This window comes from Microtus ochrogaster, chromosome 1 (genome assembly GCF_000317375.1).
Source record: "Microtus ochrogaster isolate Prairie Vole_2 chromosome 1, MicOch1.0, whole genome shotgun sequence".
NCBI lineage: Eukaryota > Metazoa > Chordata > Mammalia > Rodentia > Cricetidae > Microtus > Microtus ochrogaster.
Window position 1 is genome coordinate 56,240,630 of NC_022009.1, and position 26,941 is coordinate 56,267,570.

The 26,941-nt window shown below is 37.2% G+C and overlaps 1 protein-coding gene and 1 pseudogene across 7 annotated transcripts in view; one reads left to right on the forward strand and one right to left on the reverse strand.

Moving 5' to 3' along the window:
- Mipol1 (mirror-image polydactyly 1) overlaps nt 1-26,941 on the reverse strand; it is a 261,950-nt gene that overhangs the window by 94,440 nt on the left and 140,569 nt on the right. The window lies entirely within an intron of this gene.
- On the forward strand, nt 24,074-24,879 carry LOC101994715 (annotated as a pseudogene).

Here is a 26,941-nt window from a genome sequence, read left to right on the forward strand (position 1 = left end):
AAATGGATGGAAATAGAAAACACTATCCTCAGTGAGGTATCCCAGACCCAAAAAGATGAACATGGGATGTACTCACTCATAATTGGTTTCTAGCCATAAATAAGGGTCACGGAGTCTACAATTGCTGAACCTAAGAAGCTAAATAAGAAGGTGAACCCAAGGAAAAACATATAGTTATCCTCTTGGCCATGGGAAGTAGACAAAATTGCCGGGGAGAAAATTGGGATCTTGGGGGTGGGGTGGGATGGGGGTAAGGGGAGATGGGGAAAGAAAAGTAAGTATGGGAGGAGGGGGTAACTTGGGGAAACAGGAGGATTGGGATAAAGGCAGGTTGGATAGGGGAGCATGGAAGCACAATTCTTAGTTATGGGAGCCACCTTAGGGTTTGGCAAGAGACTTGACCCTTGAGTGGCTCCCAGGAGCCCATGGTGATGTCCCCATTTAGTCCCTTGGGCAGCTGAGGATAGGGAACCTGAAATGACCCTATCCTATAGCAATACTGACGAATATCTTGCATATCACCATAGAACATTCATCTGGTGATGGATGGAGATAGAGACAGAGACCCACACTGGAGCACTGGACTGAGCTCACAAGGTCCCAATGAGGAGCGGAAGGAGGGAGAAGATGAGCAAGGAAGTCAAGACCACGAGGGGTGCACCCACCCACTGAGACAATGGGGCTCATCTATTGGGAGCTCACCAAGGCCAGCTGGACTGTTACTGAAAAAGTATGGGATAAAACCGGACTCTCTGAACATGTCGAACAATGATGGCTGATGAGAAGCCAAGGACAATGGCAAGGGATTTTGACCCTACTTCTTGTTCTGGCTTTGTGGGAGCCTAGCCAGTTTGGATGTTCACCTTCCTAGACATGGACCAAGGGGGGCAGACCGTGGACTTTCCACAGGGCAGGGAACCCTGACTGCTCTTTGGACTGGAGAGGGATGGGGAGACTAGTGGGGGGGAGAGGAGTGGGAGGAGGGGGAGGGAAATGGGAGGCTGGGAGGAGGTGGATACTTTTTTTCCTTTTCTCAATAAAAAAAAAATAAAAATTAAAAAAAGGAAAAAAATGTTATGTCAATTATTTTGGAAGGGAGAAAAATAAGAGAAAATAATATTATTAACTGTGTGCATATTTTAGTAATGAAAAGGATATAGAAAGATATCTAGGTTTTCCAAATCATATTATGTTATAATTTTTTTTTTTTTTTGGTTTTTCGAGATAGGGTTTCTCTGTGGCTTTGGAGCCTGTCCTGGAACTAGTTCTGTAGACCAGGCTGGTCTCGAACTCACAGAGATTCTCCTACCTCTGCCTCCCGAGTGCTGTACACAATCATAACAAAATTAAAATACTGCAAGCAAACAATGTTCTATGGAGTCATTTACTTATTTCTCTTAATGCACCATCGTGGTAACTAATATTTCCTTTTTACAAATGAGAAGAGTGCTATGTGACTTACAAAATATCAGCTGGCTACTAAGTGGCCGAACAAAAATTTGAATTCAGTGCTCTAGGTTCCAAAGTCCTTTTCCCCTTAACCACTGTGCTCTAAACACCACGCAAAATTTGGCCCTTTACAAATCAGAAGTTTAATGGCAGAGCTTTGGAGATCGAGCTTATAAAAACCTCTACAAAAGAAGAACGCTTGTGCCTAATGCTCAGGGAACATGGTGGAAGAAGGACTAAAGAAAGTTTAAGAACCAGAGATCAGGGAGTTTTCTGTGAGACAGTTTCCTAGAAATGTCAGAAGCTGTACACATGAAGTCTTACCAATGTGACTGCCTACATGTGAACTCACATGTGAACTGAACAAGATGACAGCAATAGACATACCAAAGGGGAGGGGGAAAGACCATGAGGCCTCAACCCTATAGAAAGGATGACAGCAATGGACATGCCAAATGGGATGGGGAAAACCATGAGAGCTCAACCCTATAGAAAGGATGACAGCAATGGACATGCCAAATGGGATGGGGAAAACCATGAGAGCTCAACCCTATAGAAAGGATGACAGCAATGGACATGCCAAATGGGATAGGGGAGAAACCAAGCGTCTTTAAACCCATAGAAAGAACTGCAGGCAACTAAGGAATGCTGAGAATGGGAGAGAAAGTCATATACAGGGAAGCCCACACCAATTGTCATCAATACCAAATGGTCAGCCTTGAAACCATAGATACAAGTAACAATATACCGAATGAGCAGGTTGTATTTGTATATTTAGGAATAAATATGCATACACACATATGTATGTAACGACAAATAATGAAAATGAGGTTATGAATTTGGATGAGAGCAAGAAGGTGTATATAGGAGGGTTTGGAAGGAAGGGGGAATGATACAATCATAATTTTAACAATAAATAATTAAAAGTATGATGTTAGTGATCATAAATGAATTATATTAATAAGCTTACATAAAGAAATTGGAATACTAGTACAAGATTATAATGCATTTATGGTTTTCAGCTACTTAATTCACTTAACATTAGCCCACTTTACTTCCATCTGTGTCTTCAGAGATGATAGAAGCTTATGGCTGACAACAATTCATATATATATATATGTATATATATATAATATATGTATGTATGTATGTATACATTGGCTGATAGACATTACATGTGTTTTCATGCCTTGGCTAGTGTGAGAAATACCACAATTAGTGTGGGAGTACAGATGCCTCTGATATCATGATATCATTCTCTTTGGTTATACATCCAGAAGTAAGACTGTGAGATCATGTGGTAGTTTTGTTTTTAAATTATGACAACCTCTACCTTGTTATTTGCACCATTTATGCTAATTTACAGCCCTACCATCAGGGTTCAAAGTACTTTTTCTACACATCCTTAGTGGCCGCCATCTGCATTATGGGTAACTGCTATTCTCAACACATATCTGACCACCAGCGATGTTGGACATCTAGTGGCTGATGCTCATCTCCACTACAAAATGTCCATTGCCTACTTTGCTAACAGGTTGTGTTCTCAACTGGAGTTTACTATATATTTCAGATATTATTCACTTGTCAGATGTGTAGTTTGCCTTTTAATTTTTAGTGTTAGGGAATTTTTTAAGCTATAAGAAACTTAAAAAGTTTTGTGTTTAACCATTTATGTGTATCTTAAATCATCCTGTAGGATATATATCTACACCTTGCATCTTTTACATCTAATGAACACTATTTCATGAAATACTAATTCGGCCTTATGTTTGTTGATAATTAGGCATCAGTTACATGTTTGGTCCCTGAGACTTCTTGGTTATTCTTCTGAAAGTTATTCTTATTGACATGTACAATATCGCCAAAAATTCACAGGTTTCACATATAATCTAGTTAACATTTTATAATATTTGATATGTATAAATCTGAAACATGGGTAATCAAGTGCTACTACAGTCTGTTTACCTCTCTAGTAGGTGGCGAGAAACTGGGAGAGTGAGCACTAAAAGTGAGGCAGACTGAAGTCTCATGCAAAGCCGACTTTATTTAGAGCATCACACAATTTATACCCCCAGAGTTAAGAAGAGTCACCTAAGTATACAATCACAAGGACAAACCACATGTGACAAAACCACATTTTCCCATAGGACATATAAACAAATAACAGCAGTCAGTTGTAATGAACAGTCTGAAGTGAACTCCAATCCACCACATCTGGAAGGGCACAAACGCACATTCTAAAAAAAAAAAAATGTGTTTTTGAAGAAATTGAGGTCACAAGACATTTGCCCTGTTTTATTGGAGTTTATTCACAAGCACTCAGAATTCTCACATGACTCCATTCTTAGTCTGTGTTCTGACAATGATCCTCAGTGAATATCTCTTAAATAAATGAATTTTGTTCGAGCCACAGCACCTATTCGTGAGGTTACTTTCCTAAAGAAGAGATGTAGTGTTTTTTTTTTTTTTAAAGTATCAGCCAGAGTGTGGGTTCCTAGGTTGGGAGTGTAGCTCAGTGGTAGAGCGAAGGCTTGGCATGTAGGTTCCTAACAAAGCCTATTGTCTTCTCTCATGTCAGAATACATTCCTCTCTCTAAGCTCTGTGGAGCCACCTAAGAACATGAGCACACAGAGAAAATTAAAGTCTTATTTAAACTCAAGAAGCAAACATTTCCACAAATGACAATATATTCTCTTCTACATTTCAGTCATAAACATTTCTCTACATGCAGTACCTTTCTATTTAGTTAGACTTTTAACCAGTATAATTTTGTTTATTTGTTCAGGATCGTGTATGTTTTTGCATTACATCTATTGTACACTTCATCACCTGAACACCTGCTGAACTAAAATAGTCTTGCCAGGAAAAAAATTTGAAATTATGCAATCTGCAATTCAGTCCACAGCAAGCACTTGGGTAGAATTTCTTTTATACTTTTCAACATCAATTACTGAACAGCCTGCATAGAAATATTGCCAACTGAAAAAGCTAGAGAAGCATGGGTAACCAGCTGAACATTACTATCACCTTAGTTCAGGACTTTTCAGATTCCTAAATTAAATAAGATTCATAATCACTGACATGCAACTCACCAGAACATTCTTAAATTCATAAAAGTATTAAGGGGAAAATCAACCTGATTCTGTGATTGTGTGATCTCTAATAAATATGGACCTCATATTATCCAGACAGTTTTATGTATGGGTGTGTGCTACAATTAAATACAAAATGGCTACTGAAATTTTTTGATATATAATTAATAAAAATTATAAAAGCATAAGTATAAAGCTCCATTGCCAATGTTATATTAAATATATATTGCACTAAACCAGAACACAACTAAGAGTACTAAAGCATAAGGTAACAAGCATGAATTTATAATCCTTTTGTTGCAAAATAGCTCTATTCAGGTGCTAAGTCCAAGCCTACAAATTTTCTATTCACTCACTGTAAAGAAAAAGAAATCCCCAGAGTTTTCTGACCTAAATATAACTTAAAAAAATTCAACTCAGTTTTTAAAAATAGCAGGTGAAGCAAGATTTACTAGGTTTTTTGTAAAAACTTCAAATATAAATGCACTAACAGGTTTTTGTAAAAAACTTCAAGTTGACATAAAGGTATTAAAATAAGTAAGATAAAGTTTTTAGGAGAGGGCATCTTAAAGAGGAGAGAGGGCTAGCTACAGCTCACTCCATGCTAATTGAAAAATATGCAATAATTTAAAGAGAAATTCAGCATCTCGGTATGGAAATTGCTTTGGAGCTGTGCATGTGAAGGCAGAAAAGAATTCTCTGTCTTCCCCTGTCCCCCTTTGGATGCTCACACAGCAGCACAGCCCAGGGCACGCTGCTGCGGATTTTAACTGTTGTATGGAACTACTCAAAATGCTTTTGATCCATTTTATCTTCTAAGTTAGCAAAGAAATGTTGCAATAAGAAACACCAACAAAGATCTGGAAAAGTTAAGCTCTGGATTACCATATTGTGCGCTCCCGCCATTCAATGCTTCAGACAAAGGCAGTGGTGTTCAAAGTAAGAAAAAAAATGTAAGGAGAAGAAAGGGAAACTGGTCTCAGAAAGTGCAAAGCACCAAGTAAATAATATTCTTCTACATCACTTCTTTTTCACAGATTGGATGTTAAAAGAGTTGCAGCAATTAGGATTTTGTTAATTACCAGCTGTTGAAACAGATGTGTTGACGATCCTTATTAGTTAACAGCTGGGTGAGAAGAACAATTGATGCTCCCTAAAACCAACAGCCAGCTGCTCTTCAGTAATTATCTCCAATTAATAATACAGGTGATAACAGCAAAAAGCTCCCATCTCTCTCTTTCAATAACTTTTGCAGTTTCAATAACCATGGCTTTATCATTACACAGTACTAGATAATACATTTATTACAATAAGAAAGGTTGGTATATTGAAGTTGCATTAACACCACGGTAGCTTCCATTATGCAATTTCTGCAGAAGGAATCAGACAAGTGCTAAAGTAGAAGCAGACATTCTGTAGGCTTTTATTTATCATATTTCAAATGTCACTGCCAACTTACTTCTCTAGTACTAACAATAAGAGCTAAGCACTTAAGTTCTTTGAAAAAGAGAAGCATAGCTAAAATCTGTTCTCTTTGATTTCCAGGTGTTTTCACCATCATGTTTTATATTCAGTTCGCTGAAGCAATATATTTCCTCTTGGTATGCCTAAATAGCAGCGTGTTGTTCTCTGGCTTATATTTCCTAGGTGACAGGTAGAAGCAATTTTACCAAACTGGAGATTTTATCTCAGAGCAGTAAACATTTCATGTATACAATGCGATCAGCAAAACAAGCAAGCAAGAAATAAAGAAACACACTTTAGTTTTGTAGATATTGCCTATGCCATGTAATCTTCAGGTTTCTAATTGTAATATTAAAAGAAACATCATCCCAATAAATCACACCAATAGCATCACAATGATTACATACTTTAAAACTACATTTTCTACTTCTTGTACTTTAGATGTTTCTATTAAAGCCCCACTTATTAGAATGTAAAACAAGGATGTAAAGAAGCCAGGCAAACATCTCAGTCCTATGAAGGTGTCTACACACCTTCATATCTATTCACTACCATATCTATTCACTAATTAGAGAACACTTAAAGATACTGCTTTCTGAAAAACAAAGATTAGAGTGAGCTGAATACCCTTCTTTCACAAACCTTCTTTGTGGCTCTCTTGGGTCATCACAAGCAGCTTGTTTTTTCAGAATTAAATAGAAAAGCCTGCTGATGATCAGTCCTGAGTGCCTCAGTTGGGCATCAGGGTGATTAATAGGGACAGAAACTTTAAATATCATGTAAATAAATCATCCCAGCACAAGTGGCTGTAATAAAGTGAGCAAAGGCAAACTTTCTAAAGCAATATTATTTAGGTTGCCAATTGGGTTATATAGGTGTCTGCTATAAAAACCATTATATAAAACTCTCAATACATTCTATATAATTGTGACTCCTAACATAAAATTGTAATGCTTATGTAATTACAAAGTAGAGAGAAGTGGACATATAAAAAGTTATTCATTTCTATAAAAGTAACTTTGCAGGACAATACGTAATAATAAGTTTCTGTAATGACAGGGAACCACCTAATATGTACAAGCTATTAAAATATATAACTAGAAAAGCTAACTATTAATTTTGTTTAAAAATCTCTATTATTCTACTCTTTCCCAGTTCTAAGTAAAGACCTAAGTTTTAGCACAGTAGCTGGCAGAATAGCTAGCTGTTTTCTGTCCTGACACTGGACAGCCAACACTGTCTTCCTATTGCCTACAATACTGCAGCAGAACCCACGTGCCAGAGCAGCCAGCCATGCTTTCCCAGTTTGTGGAATGAACAGACTGTGGTCCCCACTCATCAAGCCACCACTCCAACCATGATCAGCTTCTCCTGGAGTAGAGGGCAGCCCTCTCATCATATTCCAGGTGACTTGAGAGGGAAAGCAGAAGTGAAATCCATTCTGAAGCCATAGCTCCTAAATTCACTCCTGTTTAAAATCACCCGGGAAGTATATGCCCTTTCTTTTCTACAAAACATGGACATCAATACATATGTAGTGAACATCTGGCTGAGCCACAATTCCTCTAAAGGCTTCCTTTTCTGAAAATCAAAAAATGATCAGGTCTAACCCAGAACAGTAGCCAATTATCCCTAAGTGCTTTTCATAACAGTTTCAATGCTTTTCAGCATAAGAATTTTACAGCACGCTTTACTACCCTGAGATGATCACCTGTCTGTTCTCATTCATAACATACATCCCAATGCTCCGCATGACTTTCCCAACTTGCTCAATGACGGACTCACAACCTTCTCATTTCTAAGTCTCACACCTTTTTTTCTATGCTTCACCTTCTGCATTTTTCCTTCTTTCAACCAATCACCATCTTTCTCCATGAAGCAGATATTCTCTTAATTTACGCTTCTTGGGCCTATTGGTATTTGCACGGGTTCCCTTAGCATAGCTGTGAACTAGCGTATCTAGTAGTGATGATAAGGAATCAAACAGCACGTTGTTTCCTTTGTGCAGATTAGTGCTTCCACTATGGCAGGATCATTAACTGCATAGGAAAGCTTCTCAAGATCAAACAGGACCCAGTAGAGCTCACACAATCAGGGAAAACTAAGCTCCATGCTGATGCTTCCTTCTCTATTATCCCAACTTTTAAAAGTTGTATTTGTTTTACTTCTACAACAAATACTCCTCCTTTTAGACCATCACACAGACTCCACAGGGAATTAGCACTGGAACCGTAATATGACCATTGAGCTTTGACTACCCATGCCAATCAGTTTCAGTCTTTGTATTTTCGAATACCAACCATGCATCTTGCCGTCTCTGGAAAGGTAGCATTTTGTGCACAAACTCACTCGTATTTATTAATCAAATTAATGTCACTGTCTTTGGAAGTAATGTAGTTTTCCCCATTACCCAGTGTTAGTACTTGAAAATACCTTAAACATTTCCTTCATTAATCGTGCTGAGTAAGTCAACTCTTGCTACTTACTCTCAAGCTTCTCACTGTTGTTTATTTATTACTACTATTGTTGTTTGAGAAGTCCCAATCTTCTTCATTGCATTCTCAGAATGCATTAACATCCTCCAGTATTTCCTGCCTTCCTATGCTTTTATAATTAATCCAATGAAATTATTAAAATGATTACATTTCTGTTGTCCAATTCCAATTACCAAGTTATACATCTTCAGGTTAAAATCTTTAGAGTTTATTTAATATTTGCTTCAAGAGAAATAATCTCTGTGGATTTTTCAATAGCCTATACTATAATATCAGAGTTGTTTACAGGGCGAAGAACTGTTACAGTTTAGTTTCGGTTACCATGACAAAACACTCTAACCAAAAGTGACCTGGGGAGAAAGGATTTATTTAGCTGGTCCTTTCAGGGTATATAGTGCATCGAGCAAGAACTGTAAAACCTTTAAGCACAAGAGATAGAGGAATGCTGCTGGCTTGCTTGTAGCTCATACTCAGCTAGCTTTCTTATATAGCCCAAGACCACCTGCTCAGAGAATGGTTCTGCTCACATAGTCCTGGGCCCTTCTCTCTCAATTAACAAGACATCTCCCCATAGATGTGCCTACAAGCCAGGTAAATCCGGGTTGTTCCTTAATTGAGGATTCTGTACTCAGATGACTCTAGGCTATGTCAAGATGACAGTGAAAAGCAATCTAGGACAATGACATTCTTGGAAACTCTACTAAAGGATGGAAAATGTTCCAATGTCGACAATGGTGCATCCAGAAGCATAAATCTGTGTAATGACCCAAAACAGAGTTTAGAAATACTAGTTTTATTGTCTGATGAGAGAGATTATCCACTTTATGGAGTGCATCTATTTTCCCTGAGAACCAACCACAATGATCCCCATTAGCAATCAGTTTGTAACTCAAAACAACAAAGCACTCATTGTAGCATCCCTCCTAATAGTCACCTTAAGGGAACTGCAAATTAACAGTCTGCTTTTGACCTTCTCTGTTAACACTATAGATACAACTATGCTTTCTAAGAATCCAGATCATCAGAATGATGGCAATCACATAATTCAATCATATCCAAAATGAAGGATAAATGCAGGACACAGCCTACTCAGACTTAGGAAGACAAATAAGCAAAGCAGAATATCTCACACAATCTGCAGAAAATGACTCTGGACAGTGCATACTATAAGGTGACGTGGAAGTACAAATGGAGACTCGCCCTCACAGTCTGCAGTGAGATTGGCAAGTTTCTCAAAATCAATCTTTTTTCTTTCTTTTATTTTGCAGTGGGGGCAGCTCCCAAAAGTGTACCTATAGCACCAGCAATTGAATTAGGTTTTCCTTGAGTAAAGTTAAAATATATTTACTCAGAGACTGCAACTGAAATGTCTTTTTGGATAACAAAAGGAAACTTCGTTAAGAGATACGTTGACCTTTAGCAGCATAGAGCTGATTATTTTCACACCTACTAATAATTATGCTATGGTCTCTCAAGTTGCAGGTCAACTTATAGCAACAAAAACGTTCCCTCTATATAGTAATTACTTGCTTTCAAAAACTGAGACTACAAATGCTATTACTGTTAACTTTGGAAGTTTTAATAAATTAGCAGAAATGACAAATCAAAATGAGAAAAGCCCCCAAAACTGCTGATACCTTCTCCAAATCTATACTAGAATGTTCTAATTTATTTGGAATTTTGGAAGACAATACAATTGTAAGGTTTACCAGTTTCTATTCAGCCTATAAATTTCTCACTGAACAGAGGTAAAAGCTCTCACCTATTCAATGTCTCATATACTCTGTATGCAGTATTTAGAAAGTGGCACGAATTGTTTATATGTAATATTGAGGTTTCAATAATGAAGGTTTATGGTTACTTTTTAGTTTCCAGGAACACACATACAAAAATTACTTACTACTAAAGACTAAGGTCTTTTACTTCGTAGAAATGAAGGTAGGTAGACTTCTTATACGCCTGGCATGGTCATAATGGTTGGCTTTAATTTCCAACTTGACATCACCTACCGTCATCTGGGAAGGGAATCTCAATTACTGCATCTTGTTTACATTGGGTTGGCATGTAAGTGTGTGCATATACTTGGGGTGGACATGCTTATGAAAGTCGGAGAACAAATGGTAAAAGTCAGTTCTTTCCTTCCACCATGTGGTTCCTGGAATTGAACTCAGTAAGTAAGGTTTAGCATTAGCACCTTTACCAGATGAGGCCAGCCCCCAATTAAAAATTTTTGTCTTCCTTTGACCCTTGTTTCTGAGATATATTATTTTCCTGGGTTCTTTGCTACCTCTCTTGTGATGAGGCCTTTTATGCCCTCTACCAATGCTGGAATGACACATGCCTTGATCCTCTTTCATCAATATTATATTAATAATAATATGGACTTATGGCTCATCTGTAGATATGCACACAGAAACGTTATCTCCCTGGCTTGGCTTCATCTCTGAAAATCCAAACTTGAATACCTAACTCTTACCATGATATGTTGACTTACATGTCTAATGTTTACACTAACATATTCTGAAAAAGTTAGTTCTATTACACTTTTCTAAATGTCCAACTCAATTACTACTGTTTTCTAAGCTTAAGATAAAACATTCATTTTTTACTGCCTCTTCCCTCAAAAACTTCTCAACATTCTATCAGCATTGCTATTATATTCCCACACACAAAGCAAACATACACATCCATAAATAACTTTTCTGTTAATAAGAAACCTGAGCCCCACCTATGTCTCACTTACCTACTTTCCGCTGTTTATTATAAACCAATATCATCTCTTGCCAAAAATATAACCTCCCAGTAATCATTACTACTTCAATTCTTATCTCTCTGAACTTCTATTACACATAATAGCCAGTGATTTACATTTTTTATTGACAATTTCTTTTGTGGAATATTCCTTTACACCGTGTGAAGATGCATCACTGTTATTGGTTTAATAAAAAGTTAAATAGCCAATAGTTAGGCAGGAGATATAGAAGGGGCTTCTGACAGAGAGAGCTCTGGGAAGAGAAAACAGCCAGACACAGAGAGAGACAGAAAGACATGCAGGGGGAGAAGTAAAAGCCATGAGTCACGTGGCAACACGTAGATGAATAGAAAAGGGTTAATTTAAGTTGTAAGAGCTAGTGGGACAAGCCTAAGCTACAGGCTGAGCTTTCATAATTAATAATAAGTCTCCATGTCATTATTGGGGAGCTGACAATCCCCCAAAAAAGTTCAACCTCAAGTTTTAGACATTTATGTAATGAAGCTTAGTCATGCATATCCCCCCACAATTTTTTCCCTCTTCTCTCCCTCTTTGGCTGGAAGCCTTCTCAATAACCCCCCCCCCCCATGGCTTCAATGTCTTCTTTCTGTATTAGACCTACTGTATTTGGCTTCTTGCCCAATAGTAGCTGAGAGGTTATTTGCTGAGCACAGGCAACTATCAGTGGCTACACCACCGAAGAAAATGATACCTCCACCCCCTAACCACCATTATTTGCCAAAAATTTCTCAGGGATGAACAAATGGGACATTTAAATTGTTTAGAGCAATCTAAACCATCACTTACCTAACACTTATAAAAATCAAGTTCTTTATCATTGTGACAGATCTATGAAAAAATATCAATTATCTTTTAGACCCAATACCTGTTTCCTTTCTTTTACTATGTTTGAGCCATGCTGGATTTCAGTTTGTTCAACCAGTCTGTACATTTTTATTTCAATGTTGGCTTTATTTACCCTCCTTGGAATGCTTTTTTGCAGATTGCTAACTACAAGGTCATTACTCTAGCGTCTTGAGGGAAAATCTTGGGTCACTGACCTCTGGTCTTTTGCTCTTTCAGTACTTACATTTTTTTAGAATGCATCTTTCCCTTCATATGCTGTTTAGCTGCATTCCACAAGTATGTTATACCAAACCCAAATTCTAACTCCCTTGTGAATTTTTCTGTGAAACATAGTTTATTTTCACATGTCTTATTTATTTTCCAGAAAGTTGATTATTTATAATTTAAGAGATTTACCTTTAAGAAGCAAGGTTTTTACTGTGACAAAAAGACTGTCCAGAATCAAACACGAAGCTCAGAAGATAGGGTAGAGGCAGAGAATGTCTACTACAAAATGGACAGAAAAAGAATAAGGACTTCGAATATCAAACTGTGAATCAAATATCAAAATATGAATCCAGATGAGATGTCATACAAATCATGTCATTTAGCCATGTGTGTATGCATGTCATATATCACATACATACATACACTGGTTAAATACATACATATACATTTGGGATCATCTCTACAAACTGAAAGTTAATAGAAAAATAATTCCATCAAACACTATGCCAGTGTATAGTTTACAGCCTGATAAAGAAGAAATCCCATATGAACTTTTTTATTTTGTTTCCTCCAACTTCCCCTTCTGGTTCTTCTAGTTAAATGATGTTTTGAAATTCTCAAGAAACCCTCTTTGCCTCAGTCACAACATAACTTTAGAGGTTGAGCTTAGTTGATCTTAGCCTGTCCCTACATTTCATTCTTGTGTCTATCCCCAACCATTAAAGAAAAGCGAACAAGCACATGACCTTTTATCTGTCTCATCCAAATTAGCAACACCTTCTCCCAGAATTTCCCTTGTAATTTTGATGAGTAAGTTAGCCTTTCCCTCCTGCTTAAAGTGAGAAGCGAGAAAGTCCTATATACTTCAACTTCCCACATAATATGGGAGGTAAAGTCAATACATAGAGGAAAGTACATGGAACCCAGGAACAGAAAAAAACATTTGGAATCCTAAGTAGGACTCCCCTGAAGTTAAAGACAACAACCACTACATATACAGCATGAATGAATCTTAAATTATACCAAAAGATGCCGGTTACACAGGACATGATACCAATTATTGAATATTTTAGAAATGTGCAAATTTATTCATAATCACAAAAAACAAGCCAATGATTGCTCAGTGTTAGGGGTGAAGGCGCAGACAAACTGCAAAGCAGCACTAAAGAGCTTGTGGGTCTGGTAGAAAGGATGTCTTTATTAGGTTGACACACACCTGGCAAAGTGCACTGAGGTATATACTCCATATATCTATAATTTATTACATGTTAACTGTACTTAAATAAAGCATACTGAAATAAAATCAAACAAACAAGAAATCAGTCATACTGTGGGTTCAGTTATAAAACCTCTGTGAGTACCACAAAGCCTGAGAGTCTTACATGAAATAGTATAGTATCTGCATATAACATACACACATCTTTCTTATACTTTAAATCATCTCGGAGTTATTAGTGATATCCAAAACACTGTAAAATCTGTGTAAACAGCTAGATGATATTGTTTAGGAAATAACAAGATTTAAAACTCTGTGCATATTCAGAAAAATGCAAAAGGTCTAATTACATTCTCAGTCTGTATTTGGATGAGATTGTAGTAACCAAACCCTGAAGGACTAATTATCCAATACAGAGTATTTCTGGCTCTAGATACAAACAATTCTTAACAAAAATTTTACAAAAAAAATGTATCAGTACATTTTAGAAAACTAATAAAAACAGGAGTAGCTGAGTTCATATATCCAGTACCCATATAAAATCTAGGTATGGTGGCTTGAGTCTGTAAATATCAGTAATGGGGAAACAGGGACAAGTTGGTCTCTGGGGTTCACTAGCAAACTAATCTAAATGTAACCAATTTTGGAGCACTCCAGGCTCACTGAGAGACCCTATCTCAAAAAAAAAAAAAGATAAAGAACAATATAGGCAGATATTTGATATAGATAACTGTCTTGGAAGACAGACATGCCGACGAACACACTTGTACATACATGTATACACACAAACAGACACAAAATACATTACATAAAATCTGTGTGCTAAATGCATGTCTGACAGCCTCAGCTGGAAGCCAAGGGGATGCACATGCACACAGAAGCAGCCTGATAAACAGGGAAGTTAAGAGTATTTCAGGCAGATATACATTTACTCGTTTCCTTGGGGAATTACAGCTCTTATGTAACACGCCTACTTCACAGCAGTGCCCCGGGAAAAATCATCACTAGGACAGAGTTGACACACTCTGTGGAAACATGGCATCAGGTTCCTTACCATGGGGAGCAATCTCAGTTTCTGGACATGAGCAAGTTAGCAGCTCTACAATGACTTTTCTCTCCTTTATTTCCTCATATGGAATACTTTAAACAATTTTGTTCTTTTAAAAACATTTCTATTAAATTTTATTTATATAGTGGTGTATGTATGTATGAACACATGTCATGGTGCACACGGTGCCATTAGAGCACAATTCATAGGAGTCAGTCTTTTCTTTCCACCATGTGGGGTCTGACTGTCAACTTCAGGGTACCGGTCAGGGTTGTTGGCTAGCTACTTAACCTTCCCAGACATCTCTCCATCTCAAGTGACTTTTTTGTTCCTGGTGCTTCAACAGTTCAAAACAGTACTGGTCTACATTATAGAATACTTATACAAATTCTTGTTGATATTTGTTACTTGTTACATAATTTATGCGGGTATAGTAATTTATTATTTTTTCTATGCTTAAAATCCTTTGCACTTCATTTTACTAGATTCTTTGATATTTCAGAAACATTTTTAATTGTTACTTCCACTCAGATTTCATTTTCTCATCACGTGCACTATTGCATTCTACAGGTCTTGTACTGTACCATCTGCATCCAGAGTATTCCTCACCGCACTGACACCTACAACAAATTATTTAATTTTTAAATGAAATACTATTTTTCAGCAGTTGTACAATTACATTAATAAAATTTGCTTTAAAAACATAATAGCTATTTTGTTAATTGCATGTGACTAGAAAAAAATGAAATAACTAATTTGTTTTTCAAATCCACTTGGGATACTGAGATGAGAGTAAATACACAATATACATATGCACACACACATCATGAAATATGGACTATATTGTTGAAATACTATTTGTCTTTATGACGCAAAGTTCAAATTACAGCTGTCTGGGAAGCAAAAAAATTAGTTGAAGTCAGGAGGAGTAAAAGGAGGTTGAGTGTCTGAGGACAAAATGCTCAAATAACTTATAGGGTAACCTTTTATAATAAACAAAATAAAATATTATCTTTAATGTTAATAAATTCAATTATTGCTTTGCATTATCATTTAATACCTAACATGGTGATTTGTACTAAGCCCTTAATCAATTCAGTATTTGACTCGCTGATTTCTCTGATCTAAACTATTGTCTAAGGAATTAACAGTGCTCTAAAGAAATGGTGACTCAGAACTTCTGGTTCTAAACCTGGGGTTTATGGCTAGGCTGGGGGAGAGAACAAATTTCCTGAAGTTATATAAAACCTCTTGCCTCCCTGTCCGTCTTCCTCTGTTTCTGTCTCTGTCTGCTGCACAGAGAACACATAAATTTTGCACTGGTTATTTAAGATAGTTTCAATGCAAAAAATATTGGGGAAAATCAACATGAATATGGAGAAGTAAAGATCAATTTCTTGTCAAAAGACAAAATCATTTAAACACGAATCAGGCTTTCCAGCTCCAATGCCAGGGCTAAGGCTTCTTCTGCAGTCAGAAGTGCATCAGCCATGCACCACAGACTGCATGCTAGCCAGCTGTGTTCACTATAACAAGGATCTGCATTTAGAAATAAGGCAGAAAAGGACATGTTCATGCAAACAAAATATCATAGCCAAAAATGTGAGGCCAGTAAAGATTTACATAACATAAAGATGACATGTAGTTGACAAAAGAAAATGCAAAATATTTACTTCAAAATCACATGTCTAAAATTAGTAAACACCGGCCAAACTAGAGATAGTTGAAGCACCAAGTACTTTTCGAGGTATTAGAAAGCCACAAAGGAAAATTACATTAGTAGATTTATAAAACAGTTTTTTCAAAATACTATTAAAAACTTGTCAACATATAATAGAAAACAGAAATCCCTAGAAAGTCTTGAAAATTTACAAATATAAATGTTATATCATACTTGGTCTATGTAATATTCTTGCATTTCTCCCTACAAAAAAAAAGTGTTTGAATTTTTCAGCAAACTTCTTTCACTCCTTAAAGAAAATGTTAGCACATGGAAGAAGTGAACAGGGCTTCCCCAACTTGACGTAGTCAGTGAACAAAAGGCAAATGGTTGAGAAGACATTTAAAACCCAAAAGGATCTTCTACATAGATTATATGAATTACGTGCTCTTATGTGCCTATGTAACTACGCAAAGATAAAATGTATAAAACACGAATGGCGCTAAATTCTGTCACAGCAAGAAAAAAGTGCTGTGCTATGAAAACGGAGCCAACACGAATGCCTGCGCCTTTCTCAGGCCACTTTAAGGCAGAGTCGGAAAAGCTGGAAAGTAAACACAGGTGTTTTAAACTGGAGCTGCTGTCACGGACAACCGCAAACACCCTGAAAGCTGATGTGGCAACGCCTCTGTCCCGCCCTCTGTGTTTTTAAAGCAGTGCCCAAAAAGAAAATGTCAAATGTTTCACCTTTCAACACCTCAGAATAAGTAAGAGCTTAAAGTATTGTTTCACAAATCTCCAGTAAATAGATCACTCTATTCTGTAGTTTTAAATGTAACCAATTAAATATTAATTATATGAAATAAAAATTCTTAAAGAATTATTGCTACTCTCCAACTTTCCACCATATTTTATAACCATTTCTTTAGTTACTATGAGCAAAAATTTTGAATGAGATTTGTATTGCTTATGGTGTCATAATTTATACAGAAAGTATCTGATGTTTTTCTTTGTGAGGGTCAGCACACAAAGCAGTAATATTAAGACCCTTAAAATAATTCAGAGCTTTAATTGAACTTGGTATTATCTGAGAAAACTATGTTCTATGCATACCTAAAATTGGAAGACAAATGACTACTTATGAAGAAAAACAGAAAACAGAAGATAAAGCAATGCTCAACTTACTACAGAACAAGGAAGGAGCTCACATTCTCAGATGGCATCCACTTTCTAACGTGGAAATGCCAGCCTAATCACTGCAATTTCATAGAAGCTGCCAAAAGGCCGGCAAAGAATTCATGGTCAATCAATGAGCTATCACCTAGCTAACAAATATAGAAACTAAAGCAGAATGAATTCTTTCATTGCCATCAAGAAACAGATTCGGTGAAGAGACTCTCTGAGTATTTATCATTTCCCAAATTAATCTTGCAGGTTATTTTGGAGATTAAGAATGAACTTCAAAAATTCACAAATAATTCTCTTTTGCAGTTTGTATCAGAATTGTTCTACACCCTTATAACACTCATGTACTTGATTATTCTTTTTTTTTTTTTTTTTACTTGATTATTCTTAACTGGACAGGAATTTCTCAATACTACAAGATTCTAGGAGAGAAAAAGAAAAAAAAACAGGAATAAAACAAAAAATGAAAAAAAAAGTAGGAATTCAATCAGTGTCTAAATTTTTGGAAATTTCTTTTATTCATTTTTAAACTTTTGTTATTTTTAAGGGTGTGAAAAACTGATATCTGAGCTGCATGATACGTGGTTTCTGAGAGCAATCAACAACAAATGAGATCTGAAATCAAATAAACTTTTACAATCTTGTTTGCATCCACCATGTATAGCATTAACAGACAAATAATATTAATGTCAAGAAATTTAGAATTAAGTTTGACTGTTCTTAATGGAGTACACTGTATGTTGGTATTATAACACACATATGATACCTTCAGGCACAAAGGAGCAAGGGAAGGGCAGTGCGTCAGCCTTAGAAGTTAATTTCCTTGCTTTTGTTGGTTTATATTACCATCTAATATTACGTAAACAATCCGTTTCTAGGCAATTTATTTTTTTCCTCTGCATGATGAGCTAAATATCTTTCAGCATATAAAAATCCAGCTTAAGACCAACAAAGGGGATGTCATTTAAAAACAAAACTCACAGAAATAGAAGATACACATTTGCTAAACTGGAGGCTTGCTATTTCTTACGTTTTAACAATCTCTCAAAAGGTGAAAGTGAAATTAAAAGAACAGAAATTATTAGTAAAAAATAATCTACCTTAGAATGTTCTGGGGTTGTAATTATTATTTTTTGTCAAAAAATAAAGAGCAACCTAAAAATTTATGGGTCCAGAAAAACACAAAATAGTAAATAAGACAAGGGAGACTGGAAACCCGTGGATGTATATTCACAAAGAGGCCTCTCAGGGCTAAAACCTGACAATCCAGCAACAGAGCAAAAATACAGTGCACAAATACACTTTTCTGTATCACTTTGATAATTAAATTTGTTAGCCTCCTACCTTACTTAGCAAAATGCAGTTACAGCAATGTTGAAACTAAATAATATGTAACAATATCCTACTAAATGATTGTTTGTAGGAAGAAGGCAGAAGTTCTAACGCCTCTTGGGAGTAAAACATCAAAACAATTGTAGACATAAAAACAGAAAGTACCAAAAGGAAGTGAAGGTTTACCTAAACAATCATCAGCCTCAAACAGCACAGGGAACAGTGCAGTTATTCTAGAAACACTTCCAGCAAACATAAAACTATGGTGTATGACTGCGAAATTATTACGGAAGTAGAAATAAGGGATCCTAGATTCCACAGATCCAAGGGTAGTTGTATAAGATTCAAAGCTCAAAATGGAAAGTAAAGCTACAAGTTCCTTAAACTCCCCAAAGCTGCAATTTATCAGAATTTTAAAAGGATTTTGAAATATAGTCTAATAATATAGTTAATAGGAACCAAAGAACAAAAATGTTAGCAACATATTTTTTGTATCAAAATGTAAAGATAAGCAATAAATTATTGGATCTTAAAAAAAATCTGTATGAGTCAGTAGACAAGAGTGATTTTCCAAGATGCCGTTTTTGTTTCAGTTAAAATTAAAATCCATGCTGTCTAATCCTTGGAGTCACTTTGTAATTAAGGGGATTTGATGAGAGACCAGGCACTGAATTAATGATAAAATTTAATATCTGTTTTAATGCATCAACATAACAGAAAAACTAACCAACACTGAATATCACAATAAAGTCATTTTGTGCTAGTTGGCATACTCTAGCTATGTCAATTATGAATGTTAGAGGTTTTTCAAATTAAGTGTACACACTAAAGTTCTGCAGATACATTACATCAGCAAATCAACTTTCACCTCAACATACTCAAAGAATAGTGTTTGTTACTGAAAAATCCCACAAGTAAATGCATTTACTATCATTGAAAATTTTTATATAATGCCTAATAAAGAATTCTATATTAGTCTCAAATTAGAACATTTTTATTTAGGTAAGATATCTTAAATATATTTAACAATCAAAGACTTTTAAAATGTACTTTTGGTTGGAAATAAGATATAAATTTTTAAATCCATCAAATTAATTTTATTGTGTTTTAGACAATCATTGAAACTCTGCACTGTAGTTTTCAAAACATCATCATGCATAAAGCACAAGAGACAATATAATAAATCACTGTCCCCAGTCATTAGCACACAACTTTGTGTGAAATTTGGTTGCTGCAAACAGCTAAAACTGCCAGAGAGGAAAAACTCATTTGATCAGCTTCAACATTTTCATCCAACTTTGTTCTAAAATACTATGAGAGCATCAAGAAAAACACAAAGTGAATAATGTTACTAAATACTAATATTGTTTATACAGAAATTAGGTCAAAAATTAATACATTGTTGGTATATTTTTTAAACAAATCTCATCACTCTACAAGAAAGTTGGGTAATCATTAACTTTCCCTACTGCACTTTTCAAACAGTCTATAGTGGACACATTTTCCCCATCAGAGTTAAGTATTGCAATTCTGAAGTCTTTGTGTCAGGCTCAGGCCTATTATTATGAGAATAGATGATGACTGTAAGCCATGCTTCTGGAGAGTACCAGTGAAGTGAGGTCTACTTATGAAGTAACAACCATAAGCTGGACTCTACTAGGAATTACTTTCACAGTGACCAGGGCATTGTCTCCAGCAGAACATCACAGGAATCTACTAGTCTACATCTCTCTGTTACTGTGATTCCAAAAGTCCATAGATCCAGAAAAGAGGAGGAAACAGAAGTATTAGTCCCAGCAGACACAGAAGAACTTATCACATATTCCATGTCTTTTAGGTCAGCACTTAATGTCTTCTAAGTCCAATTTGGCCAAAGACAGAGACCTGAACACACATAGGTAGCATGAGATGGGCACAGGAGGTAGGGAAACAGGCTTAGATGATATAGGGGGAATGCCAAGTTCAAAGACCAGGCAATACAAAGACTGAACCAGGGTTCCAGAACCTACCCAAAGCCAATTCAGAGAACAGAGAGGCCTGGTGTGATCAATATTCCCTTTCTACTGCACATGTATGCCTTCATTCCCGATAAAGTATTGCTATTCTATAAAATGTATAACAGTTTCTTCAGGGAAACTTACAATGTAAATTTTATATTTCTACCATTACTTATCAAAACAAAACATTAAATTCTACAAAACAATACTATGAAATTCAAACTAGGAAAAAAAGTTATTGGTCAGTTAAGAGCAATTAAACATATCTGCAATTAAACAAGTACTGCATTTGTACAAACACAGGTTTCCACCGTAACTCAGGGTTAATTTTGTGGTGGAGGCTACAGTTCAGTTGTTTTAGCTGCACCTCATGGTTGTAGCTACATAGGCTTTTAATGATTTGGCTATACCTGGTGCCACAATCCATGGAGCTAACCTTCAAAACAGTTTTTCACTTCAGAGAACCCACAGCAGGCACTGGTGTAGCATTTCCCACAGAGTATCCAGCACCTGAGAACCTGGTCCAGCTCAGAGTCTTACTTGTATTGAGAAAGAAACTATTCCATGGAATATAAAGTTGGACATGGAACAGAATGATGTTAGGAACAAGAACCAGAAAAGATTTCCACCTCCCTTGCAAAGACAAAACTGTTTTTCATATATTTTGACTCTTCTCTTTTCTTTATTATTATTTTCAATTAATATTGCTTTGATAAAATATAATTTGGTTATGTCTCTCTCCTCCCCCAACTTCTCCAAAATCTGCTTTAGTTCCCTACTCATCCAATTTTATATTCTTCTTCTCTATCAAAAAATCAAACACAAAAGAAAAAGAATGTGACAAGAAATACAACACACACACACACACACACACACACACACACAAAATCAAAATCAAAACAAACAAGCAAAAGAGCAATTAGAACAAAACATACCAAAACAGAGCAAACTGAAACAAGAAGCCCAGAAAACATCAAGGAGTTCGTTTTGTGTTGGCCAAGAATGTGGATGATACACCCAGTAAGAATCCCATGAAAACAGCTATTCCCCCTTTGTCATCGGGTATCAATTGCAGATAATTTCTTGGTTAAGTGGACTCAGTGTCCACTTTCCAGGCTTAGTACTTCATCTGCCTTGAATCTGTGTAGACAGCTTGCCTGCTGCCACAGTCTCTGTGAGTTCATATGTGCTAGGGTGTCTGGAAGACTGTTTCCTTGGAGACATCCTCCTTTCTCTCTTCTTTTCTAACTGGCTGTTCAATAATGTCATATGGCTCAGGCCTGTTACACTGTACATGACCAAAGTCTACTTGATGTGGGATTTCCCTCTGCATGTTTTAAATACATTTTATTACCATCGATTAATAAACAAGCTCTTTGGCCCATGGCAGGGCAGAATAAGCCAGGAGGAAAGATTGAACAGAGATATATACAGAGAGTAGGCATGGTGAAACACATATCATGTAGCTGCCAAAGAAGACACCTTACCAGAAAGGCACAGCTTCATGACGATACAAAGATTAATAGAAATGGGTTTATTTAAGATTTATAAGACCTAGCTAGGAATATGCCTGAGCCATTGGCCAAACAATGTTGTACTAATGTAGTTTTGTGTGATTATTCGGGTCTGGGTGGCCAGGAAAAGAAAGTGCAGTCTCTGTTTACAAAATGATGCCCAACATTCAGCAACATACATCCACATGAAGCCTAAGAAAGCTTTAAAAAAAGCTTTTTTTTGTGGGTTTCTAGACCCACAAAAACAGGAGTCAATTGGAGCTTCATTTTTTTTTTTCAGATAGGCTCTGTTTGCTGGACACAAGCAGAGGCATGGCTTCTGTAAAAGAAGGCTTCTTGGTTTGTGCTGCATGCATGAACAGCTCTGATTCTTTTGGGAAGTATTGCTATGGAACACTTATTGGGTTTGTGAACAGCATGTTACAAATTGCTTAATAGTGACATAGACCTGCTGCATCTCTGGAGCTGGGGTGGTGAGCATGGCTTGCAGAAGCAGTGACCACACATTTACCATGTTGGACTGGGTGGAGCCAATACGTAAAGCAGCATAATTAATCTTAGCCACACCGGTGGGCTTAGCATTTAAAAAGAAAAAAAAAACCTCTCCTGGTCAGAAAATGGTTACAGATACACAACAAGACATATTCAGATACAAAAGACCTCTGAATAAGTCACAGTGTTGGATATATGCACATGGAAAGAGAGAGAAAAAAGAGTAGAGAAAATCATAGATCAAAGGAGTAAAGATAATAAAATAAATATTAAAAATAAATTAAAAAAATCCATGTAAAGATGGAAAATACACAAAGAGTCTGGATTAGGTATATTATTGTTTTCTTTGAATGTTTTGACTGTAAATGAGTTAAGTATGGAGAGGTGTTTCATTATGCGGGTTGCTAAGCTAAACCAACATATATATTTTAAAGGTATCTTGACTTCAAAATTTGAGTCTAAAGATATATTACTTTGGAAAAGAGAGTCTGCTTTTATTTCCACAAAAGATGAGAACCTGTGGATTCCTTCCAGGCTAATGTGGCTTGATGGAACAAGACCCATCAAAAGGTTTCCATGAACCATGAAAATACATCAACAACAAACAGCAGGAAGCAGTTTGAAGAAAACAATGCCCAAATTTCCAAAATGGTTGTTTATAAATGTTTGTTTTCATTTAAAGGGGGATATGAGATAGAAATGAATACTTTACATTGGTATGGACTTTAGTTTGTTGATACAAATTTAAGGTCAATTTTGTTATTATATATATATATATATATATATATATATATATATATATATATATTTCTACTCTTGTTTAAGGTATTATGCTATCATATTTATACAGTTCATTTAAAAATAAAATGTATAATTAAAAATTATAGATTAGTAGATAGCAAAATAAAAGTCAAACTTGTAGTCATGTTAATTAGATTTTCTAGATATACAGAGATATATTTCAGCTAGGTAGATAGAACACCTCAAAGACCTACAGAATATGGCATTTAAGAGCTTAGATTTTTCTTGACAGACATGTCTGCTTCTGGGAGCACTGATTACTTCAGAAAGATTGATGGGTATTGAAGAAACTCATTATGGAACTGGCCTCAAGTGTGACAAGGCTAACCATTTGGGAAAGAAACTGCTCTTGTCTGGACTGCTTGACAGTATGTTGTATAACTGGACATGCAGGACCCACAGAAAAATGACTGCTGAACTTGCCTAAAGAAGGTGAGAAGAGATAGTCCCTCATGGCGGCCGTAGGGACTTGGGCGCGGCGCTGCGGTGACTGAGCTGCGAGCCTGGCGGGCGTGCGTCGAGCCACGTGCCTCCCACCCCCGGGCTCTTCACCCTGATGCTGCACGGGTGCTGAGCCCGTCCGGGTCGGGACGATGGTGAAGTATTTCCTGGGCCAGAGCGTGCTCCGAAGTTCCTGGGACCAAGTGGTCGCTGCCTTCTGGCAACGGTACCCGAATCCCTATAGCAAACATGTCTTAACGGAAGACATAGTACACCGGGAGGTGACCCCTGACCAGAAGCTTCTGTCTCGGAGACTCCTGACCAAGACCAACAGGATGCCACGTTGGGCAGAGCGACTTTTTCCTGCCAACGTTGCTCACTCGGTGTACATCCTGGAGGACTCTATTGTGGACCCACAGAACCAGACCATGACCACCTTCACCTGGAACATCAACCATGCCCGGCTGATGGTGGTGGAGGAACGATGTGTTTACTGTGTGAACTCTGACAACAGCGGCTGGACCGAAATCCGTCGGGAAGCCTGGGTCTCCTCCAGCTTATTTGGTGTCTCTCGAGCTGTCCAGGAATTTGGCCTTGCCCGGTTCAAAAGCAATGTGACCAAGACAATGAAGGGCTTTGAGTACATCTTGGCCAAGCTACAAGGGGAGGCTCCTTCCAGAACACTCGTTGAGACAGCCAAAGAGGCCAAAGAAAAAGCAAAGGAGACGGCACTGGCAGCTACAGAGAAGGCCAAGGACCTGGCCAACAAGGCCGCCACCAAGCAGCAGCAGCAGCTCGTGTAGCTGCTCCCTTCCTCTCCCTTCTCCTCACTGTACTTGATTATTAAAGATGCGCCTCCAGCCCTCTCTGCTGTCTGGGTGGTGGGTTCGGGTGGTGTCCTGGTCCGCATCTGCAGTACACCCTGAGCCCAGCCTCCTTTTACCCCATTGGGCAGAAAGGCGCAGTGACTTGCCCAGGGTCAGAAGCAGTACACAGGTGAAGCGGCGACACATGATAGACTGCGCTCCACGAGGGCAGGGCTCCTTGTTTTATTCTCTGATGTGTCCCAAGTACCCTGAACAATATTTAGCACATAACAGGCACTCAATAAACACGTGAATTGATTGCCCCCCCCAAAAAAAAGGTGAGAAGATCCTTCAGAATCCCTGCTTCATGAAAGAGTCTGCCAGACATTCTCACAGAAGAAAGTGACTGACAAACTGCGAATCTAGGCAAAATAGTCTTTCAAATTATCTACTTCATGACAATGTCTGCCAGACACTATGGAACTGTAGGCTGAAGATGGATGCCCCAACACTTCAAAAGAACTTTGGGTGACTGTACAGGGTAGCAAGATTTCTCTGTCAATTCTAGAACTCTGGAAGTTTCTTACAATGCACTCCCTATTTATTTAGGTAACGTTATATTCTTCTGAGATCTTTGATAGAGTTGAAGACAGATAACTATAGCTACAGTTTTCCTCAGTTATGATCAAAGATAAATTAAATATGAAACTTTAGACTCACAAAGATAAAACAGACGATCAAATATTTTCTCTAATTATGCCAGATAAAAATACACTAAATATTATAAATGTAATTCTTGCTTGATGTGGTTTCTTATATGCAATTTTACTATGTTAAAGCTAAAACCTTCCTTTTTATTTATACAGAAAAGGTGAGATAAATTGGGATTCCCCTCTGTATGCTGTGAATGTTTTATTAGCATTGGTTAATAAAAAAGCTACTTTGGCCTATGGTGGGGCAGGATAAATTCAGAAAGGAAATTTGAACAGAGATATACAGAAAGAGTAGGCAGAATCAAGCAGACACCATGTCATTGCTGAAGGAGAAAGACACCAGAACATTACTGGTAAGCCACAGCCTCGTGAAACACACAGATTAATAGAAATGGTTTAATTAAAGACATTAGAGCTAGCTAGGAATATGCTGAGCTGTTGGCCAAATAGTGTTATATTAATATAGTTTTTTGAGATTATTAGGGTCTGTGTGGCCTGTAGAAGAAAGGGAAATCTCCATTTACACCTATGTTGTATTTGGTTCCCTATTAGTTTTCCAAATCTAAATTATTGCAGCAAGAATCTGGTCTATCCATCTTTTCCAAACCAGGCCATAAAGGTGGTCAACATCACTGGCTAGCTGTGGGCTAAGCATACTATTCTAATAGATGGGAGGGTGGGGAAATGAGTTTGAATAGGTGATAAAAGATCTATTATACTCTGCATTTTTTTGCTTACTTTGTTTCTGTTTTTTGAGATAGGATTTCTTTTCATTCATTCATTTATTTATTTATTTATTTATTTATTTATTTATTTATTTATTTATTTAGATTTCTGCCCCCTCCCCTCCACTGCCTCCCATATCCCTCCCCTCCCCCAATCAAGTCCCCTCCCTCATCAGCCCGAAGAGCAGTCTGGGTTCCCTGCTTTGTGGAAAGTCCAAAAACCTCCCATCTCCTTCCAGGTCTAGTAAGGTGAGCATCCAAACTGCCTAGGCTCCTACAAAGCCAGTACGTGCAGTAGGATCAAAACCCAGTGTCATTGATTTTGACTTCTCAGCAGTCCTCATTGTCCACTATGTTCAGCGAGTCTGGTTTTATCCCATGCTTTTTCAGACCCAGGCCAGCTGGCCTTGGTGAGTTCCCGATAGAACATCCCCATGTTCTCAGTGTGTGGGTGCACCCCTCGCGGTCCTGAGATCCTTGCTTGTGCTCTCTCTCCTTCTGCTCCTGATTTGGACCTTGAGATTTCAGTCCGGTGCTCCAATGTGGGTCTTTGTCTCTGTCTGCTTTCATTGCCCGATGAAAGTTAATCTCCAGGAGGATGACTATATGTCTTTCTTTGGGTTCACCTTCTTATTTAGCTTCTCTAGGATCACGAATTATAGGCTCAATGTCCTTTATTTATGG